General features: G+C 36.2%; 1 long non-coding RNA gene across 10 annotated transcripts in view; it reads left to right on the top strand.

Annotated features, from left to right (window-relative positions):
• The window catches only part of LOC149566348 (uncharacterized), a 39,961-nt gene extending 27,145 nt beyond the window's left edge, over window positions 1-12,816 (top strand). For 8 of the 10 annotated variants that reach the window (XR_016362161.1, XR_016362168.1, XR_016362162.1 and 5 more), the window contains 3 exons: window positions 107-405; window positions 584-627; window positions 3,466-3,796. This is a non-coding gene — a long non-coding RNA (uncharacterized LOC149566348). Of the gene's footprint in view, window positions 1-106; window positions 406-583; window positions 628-3,465; window positions 3,797-12,319 lie in introns of those variants that run through there. The other 2 variants (XR_016362169.1, XR_016362167.1) reach the window with 1 other exon arrangement.
• Window positions 12,817-26,876: the final 14,060 nt, after the last annotated feature.

Here is a 26,876-nt window from a genome sequence, read left to right as displayed (position 1 = left end):
AATTCCTTGTAAATTGTTCTTGGAACTTAAATCTATTTAAGGGAAAATAGAATAGATTCAATGGGTATAACCATTATATATGCCTGGTCTTGCTTTGGATTTTTAGCCGATAGGTTACTTCTCCGAGGATCTTTTCCGGGAAGTGTCCTTTTCAGGGCAGAAAAGGAAAAGGCGGTGGTTCAAGTCGGATTCAGATCGGATAGGGTGGTGGTTGCAGAGGCATCACTATTAGGAATGGCAGAGGAAGTCTGAGCCGTTCATGTTTTCACCGCTTCCCCTATGGTAATAATACGGCAACTGACACATAGCTGCTGCACATCCAGAATCATCGGCCAGGAGTCAATCGTCTGGGGAGATAGGTGAAGTTGTGTAGTTGTTTCACTTCTTGTGGAGTTACTGGCATGGGTAAGTCAGAAATCAACCACCACTGATTGCTATAAAACCTCCCATATGTTGTTGTTGCTGCAAAAGAATGCTCTTCATCCAAATTCCAACAAGTATTGTTATGGTCATTTGGTGTCATATTCTAGTGTGACAATTTCCACCGTCATCTCTCTGATGATTTTTAAATTGTTGGTTGCAGGATCAAATAATCCAAGGCCGGCAACAGCACGCTCTGCGTAACCGGTATTTTATGTGTACTTGATAGTGCTTGCATTCTTTTATATTTTGCAGTTGCTCGAGACTACTTGTTTCCTGTGGTTATGCTTTTAATGGCTGATTATGGAGTTTCATTTTCTATCATACTTATACATCTGTCATTGAGAGTTTTATCTAGAGCTGTCATCTTAGGGTTTTCCGTGTTATTTCCATGAGGAGTTCTCTTTCTCAGAAGAAACCCTTATATGTTGTAGTTCGACCGCCTTTTGTTGGCTCTGAAGTGGCCTCCTCTTGCAAATGGCATCCCCTGCCATGCGTGCCTACACCTGCAACCCTTGTTTGAAGTCACTGTTGAATGGTTATGCTTGCATCAGTAGATAATAAACTTGGTTTCTATCTAAGTTGGATAACAATTCCGGATTGTATCATAATTGAAGCTTTCAACAATTTCCATGAACTTGAGACATATTCAATGGCTCTCACGTTAATTTTTTTAGCTAAGCAAACAAATACAAATTCCACACTCTAAATATCAAATATGCTACTCATTTTACTTTCAATCCTCTTCATCATTTCACGTATAGTGCCCCACGACAACATCCTCATAAGAAAGTGGATTTCTAAATGTCTGGAAGTTTGTGTCTCCGAGAGAAGTAGAAGCTGAATTTGACCATGCCAAATGTGAATTTAGAAACTTCTTTGAGAAAATAAAAGAGTTTGGGGATTCCCCATGTTTATATTTCTAGACCTTCTTATCCTGGGCAATTGAAATCAGATTCTACCCACCGCCAAAGTGAAACCACTCTGCCCAACCACAGGAGGAAGCTTTGTGCGGAGTTTTGTTTTTCAAATCATCCATCTTTTGCAGTGTCCAGTGAAAGTCATTTGAGATTTATTTGTTCCCCTATGAGTTAAGAAAATTGGGAAATCATAGCCCGATATATTTCCAAGCTTGATCCTAAGGCTCTCTTTCAACTTTTAAGGTTTGGTAATATAGTCAAGTAAGCTTCAAATTTAACACTGAAAAAATGACTTGAAGGTAGAGAAAATGTTTTTTCCTACGCCTAAAAACTAATTTTAATTTTATTTCGCAACTGTTTATGTTTAGGAGACTGCAAAACCTCAAGATTTTAGTAGCTCTAAAACCATGATATTCTCTTATATACTTTTTCACTTACTCTGAATTGATTGAAGTGGCAACTGTAGGGAGGGTGGTGGCTTTGGGTCGTCTCATTTTTAAAAATATTTTAGTTTTTGTAGGGTTTCATATTTTTTTTCCTCCAGGCTCTACCCATTTTCTTTCATTGGTATCATCGACAGCATGGCACAATTTTTGCCGACTCCTAAAGTAGGTCGCTTGTAATGGTTTTAGTTATTTTTTGAGAATCTGTACCTGGTCGCATGCCACATCAATTTTGATGCATTTTATTTCATTCAAAAGCAATTCTGTAAAAGCTACAGTTAGTTCCCCATTTTTTCCTCCCCGGAGTAAAGATGTTTTAACTATGAAATGAATTTTGTGTTTATTTGGCAGTTTTTTTTTTGTTTACTTTGTTTTCCTTGTCTTTGAGATTGTTTTTGTGACAATTTTCTTGGCAAATTATTTAGTATCTGAACAGACATTAGATACTTTTTATGCTGTAAATGCAGTTGTTGTTAGAGCTACTCTCAGACAGAGTGAATAGCGGAGACCAGCCCATTGCACCATCGTCATATGTTTAACAACTTGGTTTTCCAGATGGGTACATCCTTTTGTATGGTTTGTTGCATTGTTAATACTCTGTGATACAATTAGGTGTCAACATGCTTTTGATATGATTGCATTCTTCTCTGAAGATGGATGACTATGACACTTTAACTAATAGGGGTGCTATGTTCGATAGAGCATTTTCCCACAGACAGAGCTAGCCTCTCTTCTTTTGCATCCTTATAAAAGCTGGTATAGACATGACTGTGTTTGGAAGGTATATCCTTTAAAGTGCCCTAGATCAAACTGTAACATGGATCTACTTTATCATCCTAACTTAAATCACAATTCCATGAGAACGAAAATAATACACCGATCAAAACTAGCAGTGGGGTTAGCATATTAGAAACAAAAATTTGTCAATAAGAGAATTATTGGGTAGATCGAGAAAGAAGGGAATTGAAACAGAGCAATCTTTGAAATCTACTTATTTCATTTTTATATAAGGAAAAATAACTTGGAAATATTTTTCAATCAAAATCAAAATTCACAATCAAATTTAGACTGTACATGTCATATAGCATGATTTCTTGAAATAAAAAAGTACCTCTGTGAGGGTGTCGGACAAGCTAAACATTGCATCAGAGCCTGGGCGGAGTCCAACTTGAACAACAATAGGCCAAATTAACAGAACATTGCATATTATCTATACAAAAAAGTAGTAGGCAAGAAATCTGAAATTGGAAAGGAGTCTAGCAAAAACAGAGGATCAAACCATATAGACCTCTGCAGAAAAACTCAACTCAATGCCACTTAATGCTTAAGTGGCCCCTAGATAGAAAATATCAATTCACACATTAAATCCCTCTTAAATAAAAAAGCTCTAATAAAATAATAGACAATATGAAAGCAAAAAGGAGGTTCAAAACAAAATTTAAAATACCTTCAAAATGAAAGGGGATCAAACCCTTGGTGGACGAAACTCCAAAGAAAAGTTGAGGAAACAAGAGTCACATTACCTTATTATATAGGCACTTTTTCTGTGGTAACAGCTTTTGTAGATGCTCGCTGCAGCCGCAGTTCATTAGAGTATTACATTGCATCTGTAATATTATTCAGTAGTATTTGCTAATTTGTTGTTTCATCTTATACATATGGGCTCTAACTTCATGGATCAGACATACCAGATGCAGCTATATGGCACTCAACAGAATGCCACAACCTCCTCTTCAGATCCTGTTGGTGTGAGATGTCCACAGCCGGTTCAAATGGTTCCACCCTAATGTTTTTGAGTCATATATTAAGTGGTGAATCTCATGTGAATTGCTATCATATTTGTGTCAAGTTTATCATTCACAATCTGAAATAAGGTAAGGCAGGCAGTTCAGTCACTTCATGACTTGAAGGATTTTGTTGTACACATTAAACCAAATCTGATTCAATCCTATTGTTTTTGTATTTTGTTGCATTCTTCCGGGGGATCAAATAGTGATAGCTGTCTTTGTATCACATGCATATGATTATATCAAATTGAATGGAGTTGTTTTTCTTGTTATCCATCTAAATTTCCTTTTCAAATGAAATATGATTATATCAAATTGAATGAAGTTGTTCTTGTTATCCATCTAAATATTTAACATTCCTCTAATTCTATGATGTGCAATTACATTTCTGTAATCAACTGATTTTGACCAGTAGCTTGTTCAAATGAGGAAATCCAATTATAGAGATAAATCTAAACTAATTAATTTCTCTGATTAATGGCTGACCCACCTGTCAGCAGACTTGTTAACAGGAGGATGGTCAGCTTGTCCAGATAGATTGGCCTACAATGACGTTTCATGCAACAAAATAGTGCTACAGCTGCAAAAATGTTAATGTCTGGTCTTCGATATATGTGTTTCAGCTTGTTGGCACTGTTTTACATATAGTAATTAGTAAAGGAGCAGCTGCTATTGGTCTTATGAAGAAGGCAATGGCTGTAGCAACATAATTAATACGTTTAGTAAACTTTCATCTGAATTTTATGGAGGAGTTTCGTAGCAACTAGATATGATCCAACTGTAATATGAATAGGCACAGCTGTTACAATACCAGCAGTAGTCAAGACAACCGGATGGCAAATCAACCACATTGCTCTTTATGAGGATTACTTGGACTTACATTAGCTGTCTTGTTTATGATATCATCAAACCATGATGCCTTCCATTATTATTGATGCCTCTTAATTATGTCATCATGTTGATCCCATATGCCTTCTGAATCTTATTGATCGCTGAAACTATCCATTTGTAAATAAAATCTTTAGCATAACAATCGGCGTAATCTTGGGCCTGCAGGTACAAGTGCTAGTTTAAATCACTATATATTATTTTTAATAGTAGATATAGTTGATAAAACATTAATAATAGTAGATATAGTTGATAAAACATTCCAAAAAGAGATGATTGTTTTTGGTTATATAAGACCAGTCTGGAACATAAAAATGGGAGTTGCGTCAGATGTCAATACTACATAATGAACTCAAAACAAAGACTAAATTTCCTATTGCATCAGACAATCATTAGTTGTTATCATCGAGGGCCTTCGAGTGTTTATTGGTTCCTTGAGAGCTTTCTCTTGTGGTATCCTTGTTGCATTTTAATGAGGAGCTGTAGAAGGCCTTACATGAAAGGTTGATTGTCTTTTTGGCTTGCCCAGGTCTACCACTACAGAAATTCAGATGCGTTTAAGGTTACAACACCATTCTCTAGTAATTTCTTGAATTTCCTCTTGGTGATTTTTAGTGTAAGAGTAACCTGCTTAATAATATGAAGAAACATGAGGTTACTGCACGATCCTCTAGTAGTTTCTCGAACTTCCTCTTGGTAATTTTTTAGGGTCACCGTAACCTGCAAAGTAAAACGAGGAAGTGTCCTCTCTTTACCTTGATGTCTTTCCTCATTTTTAATATTTTCAAATGTGCCACAATACATATAGGATTTATATTCATTAACTCAGAACCATCAGCCCAAGCTACATCCACACTTCACCTTGATGTCTTCCCTCATTTCTATATTTCCAAATGTGCCATAATATGTCTCGTATTTATGTTCATTAAATTAGAACCATCAACTCAAGCTACATCCATTAACTCATTCTCCTTGTGGTTTCCGTGGGGGTTAAGAGTAGAACAAGAATCCTCAAGAATGGAGTACAACCTTCGTTAGGTTGCAGGTATTGTTATTTCTAAGTATATGTCTCGTATTTATAAATCCTCAAGAATGGAGTACAACCTTCGTTAGATTGCAGGTATTGTTATTTCTAAGTATATGTCTTGTATTTATAAATCCTCAAGAATGGAGTACAACCTTCGTTAGGTTGCAGGTATTGTTATTTCTAAGTATATGTCTTGTATTTATATTCATTAAATTAGAACCATCAACTCAAGCTACATCCATTAACCCATTCTCATCAACCCAAGCTACATCCCTTAACCCATTCTCCTTGTGGCTTCCATGGTTTATATTCATTAAATTAGAACCATCAACCCAAGCTACATCCATTAACCCATTCTCATCAACCCAAGCTACATCCCTTAACCCATTCTCCTTGTGGCTTCCATGGGGGTTAAGAATAGAGCAAGAATCCTCAAGAATGGAGCACATCCTTCGTTAGGTGGCAGATACTGTTATTTCTAAGTATATATTTTCTTGAATTTTTTTGGTAGAGGAAGAAATGATTCTTCCTTTATACTTTTATTCGTGGTACTCTTTCACCAAGGATCACCACATTTCCCTTACTATAACAATATAATATAATAATACATTTATTATATTATCAACTATTAACTCAATAATAATTATATTATAATATATTATAATTATATGATTATAGTAATTATATCTCAATTTTTATGTTATCACAATAATATAATTATATTATCACATATATATATGGTATCTATGTCGGCTTGAAAGAATCTGACCGTAGCTACAATAACATCAGCAAATGATTCTTCCTTTATACTTTTATTGGTGGTACTCTTTCACCAAGGATCACCACATTTCCCTTACTATAACAATATAATATAATAATACATTTATTATATTATCAACTATTAACTCAATAATAATTATATTATAATATAATATAATTATATGATTATAGTAATTATATCTCAATTTTTATGTAATCACAATAATATAATTATATTATCACATATATATATGGTATCTATGTTGGCTTGAAAGAATCTGATAGTAGCTACAATAACATCAGCACTCCCTCTTAGCATGGGAGAAATTTTTCTTATCATTTACACATTACATTACCTTATAGTGACGATTGACCACAATGGCTATATTCATACGTGGAAAGATATCACCTCTTTTGATATAAACCATTATCATTTATCCATATATATCACCTCACGTGATATCCACCATTATGACTTTCCATAAATATTGCTCATATTAGGTGGATACATATTGGAGGCACCTCATTGTGAGTCAATGCGACTCAAAATAATTTAGCTTGATGATAGAGATGCCATATTGGTATGGGCATAGGTAGTGATAAAAATCACTACATTATTAATATTAATTAATTGATATAATTAATATCATTTAATAAATTTGTAATTTATTGTTCAACTATATGTAGGATAGTTTAATTTAATAGATTAATAATTTATTATTATTTGAGGCATTATAAGTTAGATATGTTGGCCTCCTAACGCTAATTTTTCAACACTCCTTTAGCTAGGGAGGATTTCATATTAGGTGGAGACATGTTATTAGATATCAACTTATGCAATATACACCATAATGGATTTAGAAATTACCTATATGGCATGTCATTAGATATCACCATATGAGCTATCCACCATAAAAGATTTAAATTACTTACCATTATTGTATGTCGTTGGGTACCAACACACGTGTCCCACCATAATGGACTTAGGATTTTAACTATTATGGCATGTCGTTAGGTACCATCTTAAGTATTACCCACCATAATGAATTTAAAGAATTTCCTTTATGACATGTTGTCGGATATGACCATATGTGTTATCCATCATAAAGGATTTAGGATATTTACCATTATGGCATGTCATCAGGTACCATCACATATGTTACCCACCATGATGGATTTAGAGAATTAACTATCATTGTGAGATTGTCATCTCATAATGAAGGTTAAATGCACAATTGTACATCATTGTGAGATTATTACCTTACACTGATATTCACCATGGCTCATCCACAAGAACACAACACTACAAGAAAGTAACCACAGATTCTCTCACGTGGTGTTGTCACGGCATCACACACATGACATCGACCATGAACCATATGAGAGGGTGGAACAAGGGATTTCACATCAAAATCCTCTTTTACAGAGAACAACCAAGTAGGTCCTTTCTAAAACAAATATCAACCTTTTGACATCTTCTTCCAAGGTTGCTTCTCATGAAATGTCAGACTCCCTCTGAATCTGATATCAACCTTCGGACCTCATCATCCAAGGTTGATTCATATGAATTGTTAGACTCCCTCTAAATCTGATATCAACCTTTTGACCTCCTCATCCAAGGTTGTCCCTGATGAATTGTTTGACTCCCTCTGAATCTAATATCAACCTTATTACCTCATGGAAGCAAGTAGTGTATATATTCTTTAGCCTACATCTAGATATTTTCTCGAATGCCCCTTGATCCAATAAGTATTCGTCTATCTTGGATATCATGACCTAAAATTTTGGATATCATGACCTAAATATCTGCATAAAGGCATTCTAGCCTACATACATGGAACTTCATCATATGAATCATAGTCCTTTGATTACTACAGTTTCTTGTGTCACTAGAGAAAATATCTGAACATGGTCTACTCCTCTAAACCAATATGATCAAAATCCTTGATAGTCATTGAAGCAAATCCTCTAGTTGCTCCCTCTGTTAGAGAAGTATACTTTGCTCAGATAGCCCCAATCGTGGAAGATATCTGGTTCCAAGTGACTTTTATCATCTGACATGATTCACATGCAGTTGAAGGTTGGACCTATTGTCATAAGAGCAAGCCCTAGATTAGACAATTATATGACTACCTTGAGGTTTGAAGAGAAGCCCCTCACCTTGAGGTTTGAACAAAAGCCCCTCTTGGTCTGCTCCCTCTCACTGGAAGAGCCCCCTTATCTCGACTTTGTGTCATAATCCTAGATGCTACCATCACTTGCATAAATGCCTCATCAACATTTCTAATGCACCATTCTTTTTTTCTTATCGGAACATCCCCAAGGAAGGCAAATAACTCTTATAATACATATAGGAATACAAAAAAGAGACTGCAAAAAGAAAATAAAGGTAATACTCAAGATATAATAATCAGAAAATTCTTATCTCATTATTCAGGAGGAAATGCTTATCAACATTCTTCTTGATATAAGCTGCTCCATGAAGGTCACCAACGTCACCTTGGCAACTCGACCAATTTGAAGTCACTTTCATTCTTCTCAGCATTGATGAAATCTGGGATATCCTAATGGAAGCATCAAGACCTTGGCACAAAATGACATTTCAACGTTTGAAGTCACTTCAACATTACACAACAAAAATTCTGAGAAGGTTCCTCTCCAACTTATTATTTATGAAGATTACCACGTTGAATTATACTTCACAAAGTCCATCATATTCTTGAATATTTTTTATACTTTGTATATATGTCCACACAATTGCTATATATACAAACCTTTTTTTGCATTTCCATTCTTATTTCTCATATACAAACAGTTGTTTGCATTTCCATTCTTAGTTCTTGTATATGCAGTAAGAGAGCATCGTTTCGAGATTTTCCGCATCTTGAGGTCATATAAATGATTGACTCAGTGCAGTATACGATTGATTTCGGCAAACATTCTTTTGTATCGTAGTAGGTGTTGGGATTTCTTGATCGCTACCATTATATCTGTCAGAGTGGATTCCACCCATGTCTCTATTTTGTTTTGAACAACAAACTCTTTCTTTTCTACTTCACTACAGAGACGTCCTACTATTCCACACTTTTAGAGCATGAGTTATATCAATCAAAATGTATACACAACACACTGTACATTTCACACGACATACTCAGAACTTTAAATTTGGCTTTTAGCCAGACCCATATACTCACATTTTTATTTTTATTTAAAATGCATCAAACTTGTATGGTTGTCTTGATTTCAGAAGTACACCTCTTTAATCTATTGAATTCCTATCCGCCTTATATATTTTTAACAAGATTATGAAGTTGTAACTACTTCCACCTATGCATATTCTAATTGCCACATGTTCGCAGCAAAGTATTGAATTTACTGAAATGGAATTGGTTGGTTACATGAATAGTCTTCATAACAATTTTAACTACTTTGACTAAATATGTTTTTCCTATGTCATAATGATGTCTTAATAACAAATTTAACTACTTTGATAAATATGTTTTTCCTATGTCATAATGATTTCTTATACGCGTAAAGTTATTCTCGATAACAATAGATGTTTCAAAATTGAAGTTAACATGACTCATCTCCTGAAAATGGCCATTAGCTCAACCATCATTTGATACCATGAATGCCAGCTAGGCTAGAATTCAAAACCAAATAGTATTAACTCAGTTATATTTTGTTGGTATGTTTGTCGTTGTACCAAAAGCTCGAGCTGTCAATGAACGTCACAAAAACTAGACTTACCTAGAACCATGAGAGACAGTTAAGCCATGTCACGAACTCCGAAGGAGGGATGGTTAAGCCATGTCACGAATCCCGAAGGAGGTGCTGACCACCAAGTCAACAATCTCTCCCTCAGCACCAACTGAGGGTTCTGCATCGATGGAATGAAGGAGACCTCCCGAGATTCGAACCTGTGACGCAAGGCTCTGATACCAATTGTTGGTAACTTGGTGTATTTGTTGTTGCACCAAAAGTTTGAGCTGTCAATGAACGTCACAAACACTAGACATACCCAGAGCCACAAGAGGCGGTTAAGCCATGTTGCTAACCCCGAGGAGGTGCTGACCACCAAGTCAACATATACTACTATTGTCTGCGTCTGTCTTGAATTTAGGTTCTCTTCCAAGGTGCAGATCTGATTGCAAACATCAATCTTTGAGGATTCAACTGCAAAGTGGTAAAGCTTAGTTTGGGATGGGAAAGCCTCCCAACTTCCAGGCAGACTCTTGTATTTCAACTTCTTCTTGTTGAAATCTGAATGGTTCCTTCACAAAATTATCTATCTCAATTCCCCCCATAATCTGAATACCATACACCAAGCAACATATATATCTCAGCGGCAACAGTGTCTACTGGGATGCAACAGATTGCAGCATAAATAAGAGTAGAAGATTTTCTGCTCATATTCATGGATGACTTTCAATGATGAAAACTTTTGTAACTGGCAACCTTATACTTTCCACTTTCCACAACAACTATCATATTCCCCCATCTTCAATACTTCCAGACTGTTGGCATTCATACCAGTTGAAGGGAAAAGGATGTCTACAGTTCATTTGTTGTATACTAGTGTAACACTTGCAAACTTCAGAGTAACGACAAGTGAAAGTATCTAAATAAAGAACACACAACAATATAAGAGTTCGAATAAAATTTTAAAAACATTACGAGGCATATATTTATTGACACGTTCATTGCAATGCACATATTTATTCACGCATCCTCCATTTCCTTGCCACACGAATATAATATTTTCTCTCGCAACGTAAATATTAAACTTGCTTTGAAGTTCAAGCGTAGAGACGGAAGACGAAACCTGCAATTTAATATGAGATATCACACCCCAATCTGTTTGCTGAGGTTTTTATTCACGATAATGTCATTGATAAATAAACATAGATATCAAATATTAATCTTTGGTATTGAAGGAGCGAGTAGAATAAGATCTTACTGGGTTCCACATGTATGTGCCAAAGCTATTAATTCAGAATATGAACTTTATTCTAGAAGGGGTAAATAGCACGGAGCAGATTCGGGCTCGCCCAATTCCTTCTCATGCAATTGGTCTCTTGTAAGCAGCATTACTCGTCAAACATTGCATTGAATGAAGGGAATCCACTCTGATACCATGTTATTTTTTTTGACTATATATTTCTTAAATTTGCTTTGCCCTTTATACTTATTGATGGTGCCCCTTCACTAAGGGTCTTCACATTTTTCTAAACATAACGATATAATATAATAATTATATTACTATATCATTTAATATAATAATATTATCAATTATATTAACTTATAAACCTCTTGCTTTGACCAAAGGCTATTCGGCTAGATTTTGGGCCAACAAAGGTGTTAAATATATCATGGACATCTTTGAGCACAATCAGCTCATCAGCTGGGATGTCCTTGCCAATCAATATAATCTTCCTGCTTCTCATAAGCGTACTTACAATCTTATCAAAATTGCTTGTTCTCAGCTTAATTTTCCCCATAATACTGATGTGGATTCTCACCGATTTCTCTCCTTTAGATGGCAAGATGGTACTCTCCTCACTTCTGTCAAAGCTAAACATATTTACAGATTTCTTAATCATGATAGCTCTATTTCCCACCATCTTAATGGCATTTGGTACTGCTCCTTTACCTCCTCAGACTGGCATAAATTTTTTGATAAACTCTGGAAAGCTCCTATTCAGCCTAAAATTCAATATTTTAAGTGGCAGCTCCTGCTGGACAGACTCCCCATAAGAAACCAGCATGCTAATCTTGATATTTGTTCTATCTGCAGAGTTCCTGAGACTATGAGACATATTTTTTGATTGCTCTTTTGCTAGAGAAATCTGGCTCATGTTTGGTATATGCGTCACTCATTATGTTTACACTTTGGATATTATTTCTAGTTTTATTGAGGGCCTTAGAAAAGATGCTAATTTGTTCTGGCAGATTCTCTCATCGCTCGTCCTTTGGCATATATGGAAATTTAGAAATGATGCTAAGTTCCAAGGTTTTACCAGATCTCTTATTGGATTTCATAGAAATCTCATACATTTTAAAATTGCTTCATAGGTTTGCTGCGTGTTGAATATGGAAAAAAGGAAGTTGCTTAGATTTTTGAGGGATGGTCGGGCTACCATGTTTATCTACGAGATGCAGAATGGTTACGAGCTGGCCAGTATAATAGACAATCAGGTGGCGTTTGATGAAGCCCTTGCCAAACTCATGCAAGAGATCAAGAACAGCAAGAACCCCTCTGCGGATAATCTCCACGTCTTTCACCAGCTGCTAAATCAGAAAAAAGCCATATGGATGGAGGGACCCCTCGGTTGGAATTCCTGGATCAATAAGTTTGAAGATGCTATCTCGTAGCTTTCCATTTGCTATGACTCTGGCTCACCTTTCTCCTTGTATTACTCTGATGTATTTGTATTTCGGATAGCAGTCCCTCTTGGTGGACTGTTTCTTTTGCTGTTTTTTCGATTAGTTGGTTGAGGCTTTGCCTCCCTCTTTTTTGATGTACCTTTTTGATCCCACGATTTATAATATAAAAAATTATATCTCAATAATTATATTCTCACATAAACATAATTATACCATCACAACGATATATGTTAAGTTGCTAATTCGGTTTTAGGGACGGATTTGGGTTCATGAGTTTGGGAATTTTTTTTCCATTTGGGTTTGTAGGTGGGTTCGTGAGTATATACACACATAAAAAGAAACGTGCATAATTGCAAAACAAAGTCATTTCACAATATGAATATATGTTGCTTGATCATTGATCAATGCCAAATATCAACGATAAATATTAAATACTTGGTCATTAATCTATCTTCGTGATTGTAAAAAAATCATACATTGAATTACTAAATTGCAAAACATAAACTAGTTTGAAACATAATGATAAATGACTTCATCCCCAGCTGCAACTATATCTAGAGCCTCATCATTGGAACCCAAACCTGTTTGACTAGTCCTAGATGCTACTATATCATATTCCTGAACATGAGAGATTAGATGAGTGAAATATTTTTTACTGGGTTCTTTTTAGGGTTGCCTAAAAAATACATTTAAAAACAACACTCTTTAAAGTTGTTTTTATCTTACATTTTGAACCCTATTGCCTCAAGTCCTCTCGTGTTCGCTATGGGTTTGAAGTCACAATTCGAAACAAGGACCCTAGTTGGACTTGAATCCGGGTAGGAGGGGACGAACTCGGTAACAAAGGATATATGTTATCTATGTCGTCTTGATAGAATCTGACCATAGCTACAATACATTAACATTGCCTCGTAGCTAGGGATGAATCTTTTTGTTATCTATACATTACATTTCCCTATAGTGATGATTGACCACAATGACTACATTCATATGTGGAAAGATATCATCTCTTGTGATATCAATCATTATGACTTATCCATAGGTATCACTTCACATGATATCTACCTAATACATAATGGAGGCGCGTCGGTGTAAGTCCACGTGACTTAGAATAGTTTAGCTTGAAGATAAAGATGCCACATTAGCATGGACATAGGCAGTGATAGAAATTACTACATTATTAATATTAATGAATTAGTATAATTAATATCATTTAATAAATAAATTTTATTATTCAATTATGTAAAGTATAGTTTAGATTAATAGATTAATAATTTAATGTCTCAAATAATACTTTGTATTTTTTGAGGCATTGTTACAAGTTATATATATGTTGGCTTCGTGACAATGCTTTTCAACAGGTATATCATACTGATCTAAGAGCCCAAAATTTAAGATGCCCGTTACCTAAAATCTCATCAAAATATCTAATGCTTTTCCTATCCTAGTTAGCATCCAAAATTTAAGATGCTCGCTACATGAAATGTAGTCAAAGCATTGAATGCCCCTTTTATCACAATTCTTGGCTAAGCATCCTTGTGATGAAGATTCCACCATATTGGTCATATTATCTTTTAGCGATTTTTCCACCATTATTCTTTTATTACGGAGCAAAAAATTGACATGTTTCCATGCCTTCCAAATGCTCTTAAAGACAATGGAGCCACTTAGGAATATTTGGAAGGTAGAGGAAGGTTTTGATATCCCTCTAAATTTCATTGAATTGACAGGCATTAAACAACCATAATGAGGAATAGTAAATATTATACAATGAAAGATTTTTCTTGCAATCTTGGATTCTTCCTGCCATGGATAAATAGTTATCATTCAGTGTGCTTATCCAATCCTATGTCTTTAAGAGAGTTTATTTCTCACAATCTTTGTAGGGCCTAGATTAATCCATAGTGAGGGAATTGTTGAGGGGGTTTATCTTTCCACCATGACAGATTTTCATCTTTGAGTGTAAGACCTCCTAACGGGGCATTCAACTCAATTGTAATGACATTTGATGTGATATGCTGGTATCACAAAGGGACTTGCACTAGCTTAGTTAGACTTGTCAACTTGATATTATGAATGATATGGCTTTATGATGCAATAAAGTATTTTTATTTTGAACTTGCAATGAAGTATTTTTACTTCTAACTTGCAATGAAGTACAAATGAACTTAAGAATCTAAATTACTTATGTTTTATAATACAAGGGATCGTGAATATCTTGGTGACTCTGCCAGGCTTGTCATCAAATCCACCGAACTAGTGTAATCTTCTAAGTTGAATGAATGATTTTAAAATTACTGCCACAACACTAACACCATCCATAGATGCATATCTCGATCTTTAAGCAATAATTGATGTTAAGCTTTGATACTCATTCAACCATGCAAAACATTAATAAGAAACAAGTGGTTTGGTTTAAATGAGTCCAAAACCGATGCATCCGCAATAACTTTCATCTAACTAATCTACTTGAGCATTTCTAACACTAAGTACTTTGAAATCAAATTCTCTATTCTTAATTAGAATTATAAGGAATCATGCAATATTCCAAACATCATAACATTCACTATGTAATCCAACAGTGGAGAAGGATTAATTTGGACAATCTTAAAGCAATGGTTTAACAAGTTTCTGATGTCTTGTTCCAACGCTTCTCAACTTTTTAATGTTTTATATCATCACTCAAGCTTGTATCTTGCCCTTGTTCCAAATGACAAGGAGTGATCCTAAAGAGATATGTGGCTCAACTTTTACTTCTCAAGCTTAAGTTATTTTCCAAGTCTTGTTTCAATGCTTCTCAACTTTTTGATGTTTTATATCATCACTCAAGTTTGTATCCTATCCATGTTCCAAATGATAAGGAGTGATCCTAAGGAGATTTGGAGCTCAACTTTTACTTCTCAAAAGTAAGTTTTAGTTTTGTGTGCTAAGCTATCATAATCTTTTTTCGGTAACTCTTTCATGACATTCAACAATTTCAAATATATTTGAAATTTCTAGAGATAAGATAATTTATTAATGTCCAACAGGACACCACAAATGGGTCCAAGGGATTGAGAATACAAACAGGAGCTAGAAGGTAGCTAGACCACCAAACAGTGTCCAAGTACAAAAAAAACAAAACAGAAACAAGCAAAACAAGAAGTAAAGAAAGAGGAATAACAACAAAAAGGGGGGTTTACAAAACCACAAAACTAATGGTTTGTAACCATGGAAAAGTAGCTCAAAACAAAAGGATAGCTAGCTGTGTGCAGAGAAATCTGAGCCTGATGCTTGGTAGAGGAGGCATGCTATTGGTGGTGGTGCAAGTGGTCTCTACGTAGTCTCCTCGATTTGGTGAGAGTATCTGTGGACGGGCACCGAGGCCACTTGGTTCCCCTCGGAGAGGTAACCAAAGTGAAAAAGTGATAAGCAAATGAAGAGCTGCAAACCTAGGGGCGAACAACTCCCGAAGACAGAAAGCCTCCTGTAGAAAAAGAGCAAGGCACCATTGGTCATCATACTTGAAAAAGGAGGACAAGAACCTGCAATCTCTGAATAAGCAATAGAACATGCCTCTAATCTCATAGTATATGGGACAATAGAATATAAAGTGTATCTCGTTTTCGACCACATCCATGTCAGATGACTGACAAATCCTCTCAACTCTACTGCTTTGATGATCTGTCTGAATATGATATCGTCCTAGATGTCAATAAAGTGCTCCGCATAAAAGGCCATACGAGGACAGAGACCCCTTGGTGGGTCGACCCAAGTCACTTGGATATACCTCCTGTAGATGTCCATCCTGGTGATCTCATTCAACTCCGACTGAGGGGGAAGGAGATGAGGAGCATCCAACGAATACTGAAAAGGGGGAAGGTGATCAGTATCAATACCAACAATGCTTAGGAGCGTAGAAACTTGAGCATACCAACAAGAAGTATGTCTAGTTAGATTTGAGGTAGCAACCAAAGTTGAAGAACAATAGGCCAGGTAAGAATAATGGTATTTTCCATCAATGGAGTTTGCAAAATCCATGAATCTGTGAAGTAACCTAACTAGATCAAATTTCGTGCAGAGTTTGAAGGGATAAGCACCGAACTTGGCTAAGATAATATTGGTAGTAGTCAGCTAACAACGGATAAGGCGCCACAGAAGGAGAGTCCGAAACTCTCTCCACCGAGGCCCAATTGATGGTTGAGAGGGAGGGCCCCTAGACGATCAAACTATAAAGGACAGTAGGTCTAACCAAGGAGTTTAAGATAAACATCTTAGACGTAGTATCCTGGAAATGATGTTTGAAACACTATTGCTCAAGCAAGGCCAATGAACCCAACCCCTTAATTACCCGTGACGTCATGGCTAGTCTCAAACTGAAACATGGTCTTGAAAACAAAATGCCTAAATAGGTGTAGTTGGAGGTCCTCTTGACCTTGGTCCCACTGAAAAAGAATCAACGATCTAAGGTTTTCGAGCTATTGAAAACCATAACTCGAGTCTTACCTAAGTTGACCACCAATTGCCGAGAATCACAAAAGGAGGCCAAACCATCCAAAAGACTCTATAACCTATTAGGTGAGGAGGACAGAAGCACCACATCGTCCACAAAGAGAAGGGTGGATTCTCAAACCTCGTGAAGATAATGTCCATCCTCAGGATGTGAAACACCCCTCAGGAAAGTCTCAAGCTCATTAATGTAGATGCTGAAAAGCGTAGGGGAAAGAGGGCAACCCTGCTTAACACCAATAAAACTCTGAATGAAGTCAGATAAGCCCTGTGGAGTCCTAAGACATCCAACAACACTCTCCTAAAGTCTTATGATGACAATGAGAAGAATCTCGAAAACCCCAATATCCTTGAGTCGCTAAAATAACACCACTTGAGGGACCAAATTAAAAGCTTTGCGAAAGCCAACAAAGCAGCAATGCACCTTCACAGGGTGGTGCTGAGTCTCCTCAATAATGGCCCTAAGGGTGAGAATATGGGCGGTAGTCTAAAAATTTGCTCTAAAACCAACCTGACCTCTAGCCCTGCATCCCAAACTATCCAGTTGTCTCGTGAGAGCAATATGTAGCATTGTGGCATAGAGTTTGGCAAAGGTATGGTTAATCATAATAGTCCTCTGTTGCTTGGATCAGATGTTAGACCAACCTTATGTATCAGGTGGATAATATGGTGAGACAAAGAAGGCAGAAAACCAGTGAAAACCACTCCATTGAAAAGAATAGAAAGAGATGATCCAAGGACCAATATCCCCATCTTGAAGAGCTCTACTTGGAATCCTTCCTCATGAGTAGCCTTCCTACAACCCATGCTTTTAACGACCTCAGAAATGGTAGAGACGGTAAAGATGTGGCAATGGAGTAGCGGAGTGATGCAAAGAGGGTTCTGGTTAGGGATGTTGTAAAGGGTGATGATGTGGGAAATGAGGGAGCCAAAGTCTAGGTCCGTAGGAAGAGCGAGGAGGTAAGGAAAAAGTGTGCGCAAAAAGTATTTCGGGGAGACCCAAGGGAGGAGTTCAGAGACCTCCACTGCTCAAGGTAGAAGAGATGCTTCTTCCAGTGAAGAAACTACAGTAAGAGTGCCTGACTAGGGGAAAGGAGGGATCCAGAGTAGTGTGCGTGGAACAGAGTAGGCGGTGGAAGGACTTGCAATCATCATCAAACCACTGATTCTAAGGATAAGAACTGGGGCAGGAGGGATGAGCAGTGAGAGCGACAAAGGAGTGAGGGAAGGAGAGGGTGGTTGATTCACGGATCATTGTAGAGATAAGGTCAAACATGCTAGAGGCACAAGGCAAGTTGGTGAGGGGAGTAGCCGGAAGGAGGTGCCGAAGGTGGGTGAGGAAGAGGTCAAGATTGACATCGGTGAAGGAGAAGGTGGTGTGAGTGGGCAAGGGTAGAGTCGAAGGACAGAGGGGTTGGGGGTGTATGGTGGGAGAGGAAAGGGGTTTGAGCAGAGAGGCACGAAGGGTGAGACAAAGGAGGGAGTGGTCCGCCAACAGAAGGTGGGAAACAGACAAGCGACTAATGGTGGGGATGAAGGAGGTATAGAGGACGTAGTCAACAACACTAGCCCCACCACAATGGGGCCAGTAGGTGAATTGGCCAGAATCAGGGAAGCAAGAGAGCTCGTTAAAAACCACAAGAGAGGAAGATTCACAGAGCTAAAGGTGCCGACCATATTGTGTCAGAGGGCCTTCGATGTCCTCAGATGAACGTTGTAGATTAAGATGATCCCTGTCAAACTCAGAAGTGTGTAGAGTTTGTTTGCCGATCATGAAAAGGGGCTTGAAGATCCCTGGTGTGAGCATTGAAGTCCCCTAAAATGATTAAATTCCCTAGGGTAGAGAACCTATCAATCCAATCACAAAGATCACCATAAGGCCCCCCCTCAGAACCATGGACCGTGTAAGGAGAAGTAGCCGGAGGGAAATAACATACCACAATGAAAAGATCTCTAACCAACATGCCTCTAATACAGACCCACATGAACTTGGCAAGGTTTTCAGAATGCATAACGGTCGTTTTGTTGACAAGGCGGTCATAGACAAGACATGCGACCCCACCACATCCCTTGATACCTCCAGAAACCGTAACCTCATTATGATAAGTAGATAGCTAGTGAATCCAAGAATCTCAAGAAGAGGACGAGTAGGAATCTTGTGAGTCTCTGTAACAAGAATAATATCCGCAGTACCAATGACATCCATGAAAAAGATTAGGAAGGGACTAGAGAGTACCATTACCATTCCAACAGTGGACAATCAAGGAGTCCTTGCACTCCTTCCTTTCCTAAGCCTGCCATCATCATTTAGGCTTGGGGGTTGATCCATAAATTCAACCAGGAGGACTGTCTCTGATAACTACCTTAAGGTTACAAATAACCACCCATTTACCCTCAAGGTGGTGGTGTTCGGGCATGTTTGAGTTCTGTAACCTGTGCTTTAGTGAGATCTTCATCAAGGTAGATTTTTGAAGGAAACAAGAAGTGTTTTCTACGGGCCCTTAGGACCTGTAACATGTCTGATGTGTTGTGGAATCTGATGAAAAGCATGGAATTGTACTCTACCCAAGCCCTATCAATGAGAATCTCGAAGAGCTCTAGCTAGTTGCGAAGAAAGGTATAGGCCTTATCCACTGGGTAAGCAGTGGAAGGTGGGAGACCACAAACCTCAAGGTTAAGTTCCCTAGCCTGTCAAGCCTGTCCATCCAAGAACTTGGACTAAACAAGCTCCTCAACTCCCTTCAATGGAGGTTGAAGTTGATGTTGTTGTTGTTGTAGTTGTTCAATGTTACTTTTTAACATGCTATATCAATCAAGGAGTTCATCTTGCATATCCTTAATGTCTTTGATCTGGGCAACATGGATGGGGATCTAATCAAGGTGTTGCTTCTACTGTAATTCAAAGATAGAGGTAGCGTACTGAAGGATTTTAGTTTGGAGCTCTGAGTTCTCTTTTTGTAGAGCATCCATTCTCTATTTGAGGATTCTATTGTCATCTTCCAATTTCTCTAAGTTGCTGGCCTTAGATTCAAGCGCAAGAACCCGCTTGATTATCATGTGAGAGAGGTGGGAAAGAGATCTAATAGTATCTGTCAGAGCTTTATTTTTAGTTTCTACAGCTTCTAACCGGTCGACAATCTATTGGAAATTGACAGAATCAAATGGAGGAGGATTCATTCTATCAAATGGTTAGCGTGAGACATCTTAGCTCATAGTAAAATTTTCGCTGATCAATAATTGGATTGGCAATCTACTTCAAATGTAGTGTTGAGAGTGACTCCTCTTGAGATTATGTTACATCCTTAAATATGCCATTTCTTTCTTACAATGTATTGATTGAATTGTTCTGTGTTCCTGCTTGCATAAGTTCACACATGCTTTCTTCTATTAAGGACTTCTCACCATGTAGCACAAGTATGTGTTCACATTCTTGATTCATTTGAAGTTGGTTTTGATCAACACATTACTCTTATGAAACTGGATTTTTAATTATTTTTATCTTGTTCTTCCTTTTATATGTTCTTGGAATCACACTTACTACCTTGAAATGCTTGAAAATCTTCTAAGTCCTAACATTCTTGGAACTTTCCCCTTTACTTCAGTTTTCTTTGCCCCAAATGGGAAATAAATTTTGAACAATGTAGTGATCTTTTAGTCTGATTCCTTGTCTTGCTTCCATGAGGGCAAAATCTTTGAAGTCTTCAAGTGTAGTCTTGCTTCATCTAGATGATGAATAATGCAACATCAAAATCTCTTCTTTCTTTACCCAATTTTGACCAAGGTTTGTTTATATGATTAAAATTTCATTGTTCTTCACCTACTCTATGAACATCAATTTTAATCTTATCATGCCTAATCCCTCCGATTCTATTTGGGATTCCTCTCCAAGATGACCACATATGTGATAAATATGTCACCATAAATTTGTCTTAGATATCTATGGCATAAATGTTGATAAATTGCTAAATTATTGGATCAGTTGCTAGTTGCATGTGGGATGAACCGATATTGTTCATACCTCTAATTATTGGGACCCCAATCATGTCTAGTTGATCTCTAGTATATGTTTAATGTTATTTGTGGCTCTCGAATCTACCAGACAATTATGTGGAAGTTCCCCAATTATCCTTAGGGAGCGAACAAATGAGGCTATAGAACAAGTATCGTGCATGGGGTCTTTCTTCTCAAAACTTATGCAATTGTGGAATTTTCACTTTTCCTTGCATTTTGATTTTGTACCATCTCTTCATTCCTTATCCCACCCTGAGTTGTGGTCATATTTTCACTTAGTAAGCTTTGTCCAACATAGATTAGAGTTGCTCTATCTTGAATGCTACTGTGCACCCCTTCACCACCATTTTGTGCATCTTGAGCAACATTGAGTTTTGAAGTGTGTTGCATGCTCTTCAGATACTCAATGTTTTGTGTGGTATTTGATGGACTTTGAATACAATTTTTGCGAGTAGCATCACCTTCAATAGCTCGAGTATTGGCAGGCTCAATTTAACATTCTTTGCCTCTTTAGTCACACATTGTCTCAACCTCTTCAATCCAGGGTAAGTGCACAAAGTTGTGGTTCCAAAAGGGGGGTATAAGTGGTCACTTTTTTTTTTAAATCAACAATTTTTGAACTTCAACAAAAATTTGAAGATAGTTACACTCAAAATTTTAAGATCTGACAAACAAAAGTAGTAGTCATTTGAATCTAGTTTCTAAACTATTAACTTTTTTTCAAAATGGTTTAGTTTTAGGCCCTCATAAAAGGGGCCCATTGAAAGTGGTATTATTTTTTTCAAAAAAACATAACATAAAGAAAAGTATGGTCCCCCTAAAATTTTAAATATTTTGTTTTGTTTTGTTTTGTTTTCTAAAATTCTTTAATCACCCTGGTCAAAAGTTACCTAACATTGTGTAGTTTATCCTTGATTTTTGGGTAATTTTTGTAAGTTTTCTGCAAATTCTGATCAACCAATACTGATATAATGTCTTTATTCTTGTTGAAGATGGTCTTTAAATATACTAGATCGTATATTAAATATTCTTGTTGTGATGTATAGTTCTGCAATAAAATATTCATCTCTGCTATAAATCGTATTAGGCAGTAAATGCTAAAGGAGCAGAATTGTATTTGTTGTATGTCCTGTATCCACATTCACACCCCATATATGTATAACAACCAAGGGGCATGTCCTTAGAAAGGACATGTCCTTCTCTAGGTCAGCCCTAAATCAATTATTTTCATGAAATCAACGTCTCTTGTGGATGATCATTAGTTAATAATTAAACTAACCAAGTTTATGCAATTAGACTAACAAAAGTGCCCCAAGAAGATGTCGATCACAATGAAGACAATAGACAATTATATAGGCTTGTTCAATCAGACATTTCATGCATATATAGGATCAGTTCGATCTATAGATTCATATCAATATGATATTAGTGTTACCTCATATAAAATTAACACTTCCTCTTAACTTGATAATGATACTGAAAGATAACATATCTAGCACCATCAACTAAGATGAATAAGCGTATATTGATATTCTATATCTATTTGAATCTTCTAAGCATGTGGTATCATTGAACATATGATACTATGTCATATTACTATACCTGTGATATGATTTATCACTTATACTTGTGATAATATAATTGCATGGAATAACAAAATGGCATGGAATGCAATTTACGGGATAAAATTTGGAGAGTGATTAAATTCTTCCTTTATCCAAGTTGTGACTCATAGGTACTAGCAGGCCTATATCAACATATGATCTTGAGTTAAGATCTTCCACTACACATGATAAAATCCAGAGAATGATTAAATTCTTTCTTTATCCAAGTTGTGATTCATAGGCATAGAAATGTCTACATCATAATGTGATCTTGAACTCATCCAGATCTGATAGTAGTTCTCTACTGTTGGGTACATTATCTTAGATATCATCATCTCTCATAATGTCTTTTATATAAGTGTTCATTATCTTAGAGATTTTCTTCTCTTAGATAATGAATACAAATGGTGAAACCCATAATAGTCAATAGCCCGACAATAATAATTTTAACACAAAATTATTTCATTAATAATTAAAGAATACAAATGTATTCTAATTTGACTATACCAAGTCTTTTTTTGAAGTGATCTATCTTCACTCGAGAGAGAGGTTTGGTAAGAATATCTGCTATCTAATCTGTAGTGCAAATGTATTATAACTTGATAGTTTTCTCGTCTATCATATCTCTTACATAATGGTAAGGAATTTCAATATGCTTGTATCTGCCATTAAAATTGGATTCACAGAAAGCTTGATGGAACTCTGATTATCACAGTGAATAATAGTGGGATTCATGGGTTGACCAAATAGTCCCACAAGTAACTTTCTAAGCCAAACCGCTTCCCAAGAAGCCATTGCAACTGCAATGTATTCAACTTTTGTGAAACTATGTGCTACTAATGCCTTCTTTTTGCATATCCATGATATCATTGTTGAGCCTAAACTAAAACAACATCCTGAAGTGTTTTTCCTATCAGTAACACTCCCAACCCAATTTGAGTCTATGAATCCATGTAAGTCTAAGTCAACTTTCTCATACTTGAGCCCAAGGTTGAGAGTGCCTTGTAAGTATCTCATAATGTGTTTGACTACAACCAGGTGAATCTCCTTTGGCTCACACATAAACTAACTTAAGGCATTAACAACATAGCAAATATCAGGTCTTGTATTTACCAAGTACATACAAGACCCAATCATCTATTTCTAAAGAGTAGAATCTATGGAGGGTGATTTTGTTGCTGCTTTCTTAAGTTTGTGTAGATTAATCTCCAATGGAGAAGACATAGGTCTACAGTTCCACATTCCAAATCTCCTCAAGATGTCTAATGTATATTTTCCTTGATTAAGTATGATGCTCTCAGGGTTCTGCCACACTTGCAGTCCTAGGAAGTAATGAAGGAGTCCTAAATCTTTCATATCAATTTTTTTTGATTTGATCTTTCTTGCATTGATCTATAAGATGATCATCACCTGTTATTAGTAAATCATCAACATATAGTATCAAAATTATCATATCATTTTTATCCCTTTTATAATAGAGAATTCAATCAGCTTCATTCTTAGAGAATCCTAAATTGGTGAAATATGTATTGATTCTTTCATACTATGCCTTGGTAGCGTGTTTAAGCTCATAGAGAGCTTTCTTGAGTCTACAAACAAAGATTTTAGGATTATGAGATTCAAATCCTTCAGGTTGTTCCAAATATACCTCTTATGCAATCTTTCCAATAAAAAATGTTGTTTTCACATCCATCTGATGTACTTTCCATCCCTTCGATTTTGCAATAGCTAGGACTACTCTTACAGAGGTGTATCTGGCAACTGGAGAAGAGGTTTCTTCATAATCAATTCCCTCCTTCTGAGAGAATCCTCTGGTTACAAATCTGGCTTTATATTTTTCAATGCTACTGTCAGCAACATGTTTGATTTTAAATATCCACTTAGAAGAAACAACAAATTTTTTCTTAGGCCTTGGAACAATTTCCCAAACATCATTCTTAATAATGAATTGGTATTCTTCCGTCATAGCATCCTTTCAAGTTGTATGTTTAATAGCATTTGGAACATTGGTTGGTTCTTATTTAGATAAATCACTCATGCTTGCTGCATAGCTAGAATATTTTTTGGGTATTTTGCTTTCTTTGAAGGTTCTAGATGGTGCAATGAAGTCTTGTGCTTCCTCTACAGTCTTAATAGCCCAAAGTGGTCTTTTCTTAAGATTTTGAGTTTCCTCAAGATTAAGATTTTGAATTTCACCTTCAATTTCTTCAATAGAACTAGAGCGCATCCTTTGCATATGCTCGAATGATCTTTATTCAACTTAGGTAAACCAATGACCATCTTCTCCATAGTCGATAAGGCTTTGAAGTTTAGATGTCTTAACCTTCAATGCCACATTTCATTTATATCAGCAGCTTCATTAATTAAGGCTTGAATGTGTTCTATATTTAATTCATACAAGTATTCCTTTCTTTGATGAATCAACTTTGATGTCTTAAACGAAGAGTTCTTAGACTAGCTCATTACTTTACCGACCATGAATGTAGCCTTATGTCCATCATCTTCAAGTGCTGTGATAGAGATTAGATTCCTCTTGGTTCTTGGTACATAGAGTACTCTTTTGAGATGAAGAGAATTACCCGACTTTAGTTTCAAGGTGCAGTTCTTAATTCCTTTGACAGAATGAGTGGAATTATCACCTATGGTAACTTTGTCATTAACTTCTAATATTGAGTCTAATACTTCTTCGTATCCTGTAATGTGTCAAGATGATCCACTATCAATTACCCATGCTTTTCTTGATACTTCATTTGATAGTGTTGAATACAATACACGTTTCTCAATATCATAGTTTTCATCTTTCCTAGTAACGTTTGTACAGTTTACTTGCTGCTTTGTATTCTTAGGGCAATTAGATTTATAGTGTCCGAATTTTTCACATTTGAAGCATTTTATTTTGGATAATCTCTCTTAGGTTTGTCATTTCTTTGATTGCCCTTCTTATTGAAGTGATTATTCTTACCTTTATAGGAATTTGTGTTGAGAACATGAAGTTCTTCATCTTTAGTTTTCAATTTTCCTCCTTTCTTGAGTTGCCTAGATTCTTCTTGAAAGCAATCTCCTTTAATTTTATTGAAGTCTAGAAGTTTGTCTCTAGCACTTACTCCTTGTGAGAATGTTTCCCATGAATTCGGTAACCCATCTATAGCCATAATTGATAGCTCTTTGTCTTCAATTATGGTCCCTATACTTGCAATTTCATCTCTTAGACTAGCCACCCTTAGGAAGTATGAATTTATAGATTCTTCCTTCCTTATCTTTATATGATCTAGTTGTCTTTTTAGTGCAAGGGTTCTAGTTCCTTTGTTAACCTCATATGCACTTAATAATGCACTCATCATATTAAATGTTGTTTGATGTTTCATTAGCCTATTTCATTTTTAACTCCATCTAATATGATTTTCATGGCTTTCCTATTTCCTTTAATCCAGATAGTTTTATGAAGATTAGCATCAGGTTGCTTGGATTCCTTATCAAAAAATTGTATTACATCATTATCTTCAAGAGTCATCATAATTCTGAATTTTCAAATAACGAAGTGTTCTTTTCCATCAAACATGTCTTCGAGTCTGATTGTGGTAGCCATTGAAGGTAGAAGGATGTTGCTAAATATTTTAAATTTGATTTTCAATTTGCAGAGCCTAGGTTCAACTACCAGAGCTCTGATACCATGAAGTTTTCTACAAATTTTGATCAACCAATACTAATATAATGCCTTTACTATTGCTGAAGATGGTCTTTAAATATACTAGACCATACATTAAATATTCTTGCTATGATGTATAGTTCTGCAATAAAATATTTATCTTTTCTATAAATCATATGATGCAGTAAATGATAAAGAAGCAGAATTGTATTTTTTGTGTGTCCTTTATCCACATTCACACCCCATATATGTATAACAAACAAGGGGCATGTCCTTAGAAAGGACATGTCCCTCTCTAGGTTGGCCCTAAATGAATATTTTCATGAAATCGACATCTCTTGTGGATGATCATTAGTTAGTAATTAAACTAACCAAGTTTATGCAATTAGACTTCAACAAAAGTGCCCCAAGAAAATGTTGATCACAATGAAGATAATAGAAAATTATATAGGCCTATTCAATCAGGGAATTCATGCATATATTGGATTAGTTCGAT

This window comes from Cupressus sempervirens, chromosome 3, assembly GCF_028749045.1.
Source record: "Cupressus sempervirens isolate cs-2001-9-10 chromosome 3, ASM2874904v1, whole genome shotgun sequence".
NCBI lineage: Eukaryota > Viridiplantae > Streptophyta > Pinopsida > Cupressales > Cupressaceae > Cupressus > Cupressus sempervirens.
The sequence above is the reverse complement of the archived record's forward strand: the minus strand, read 5'-3'. Positions and strand labels throughout refer to the sequence as shown.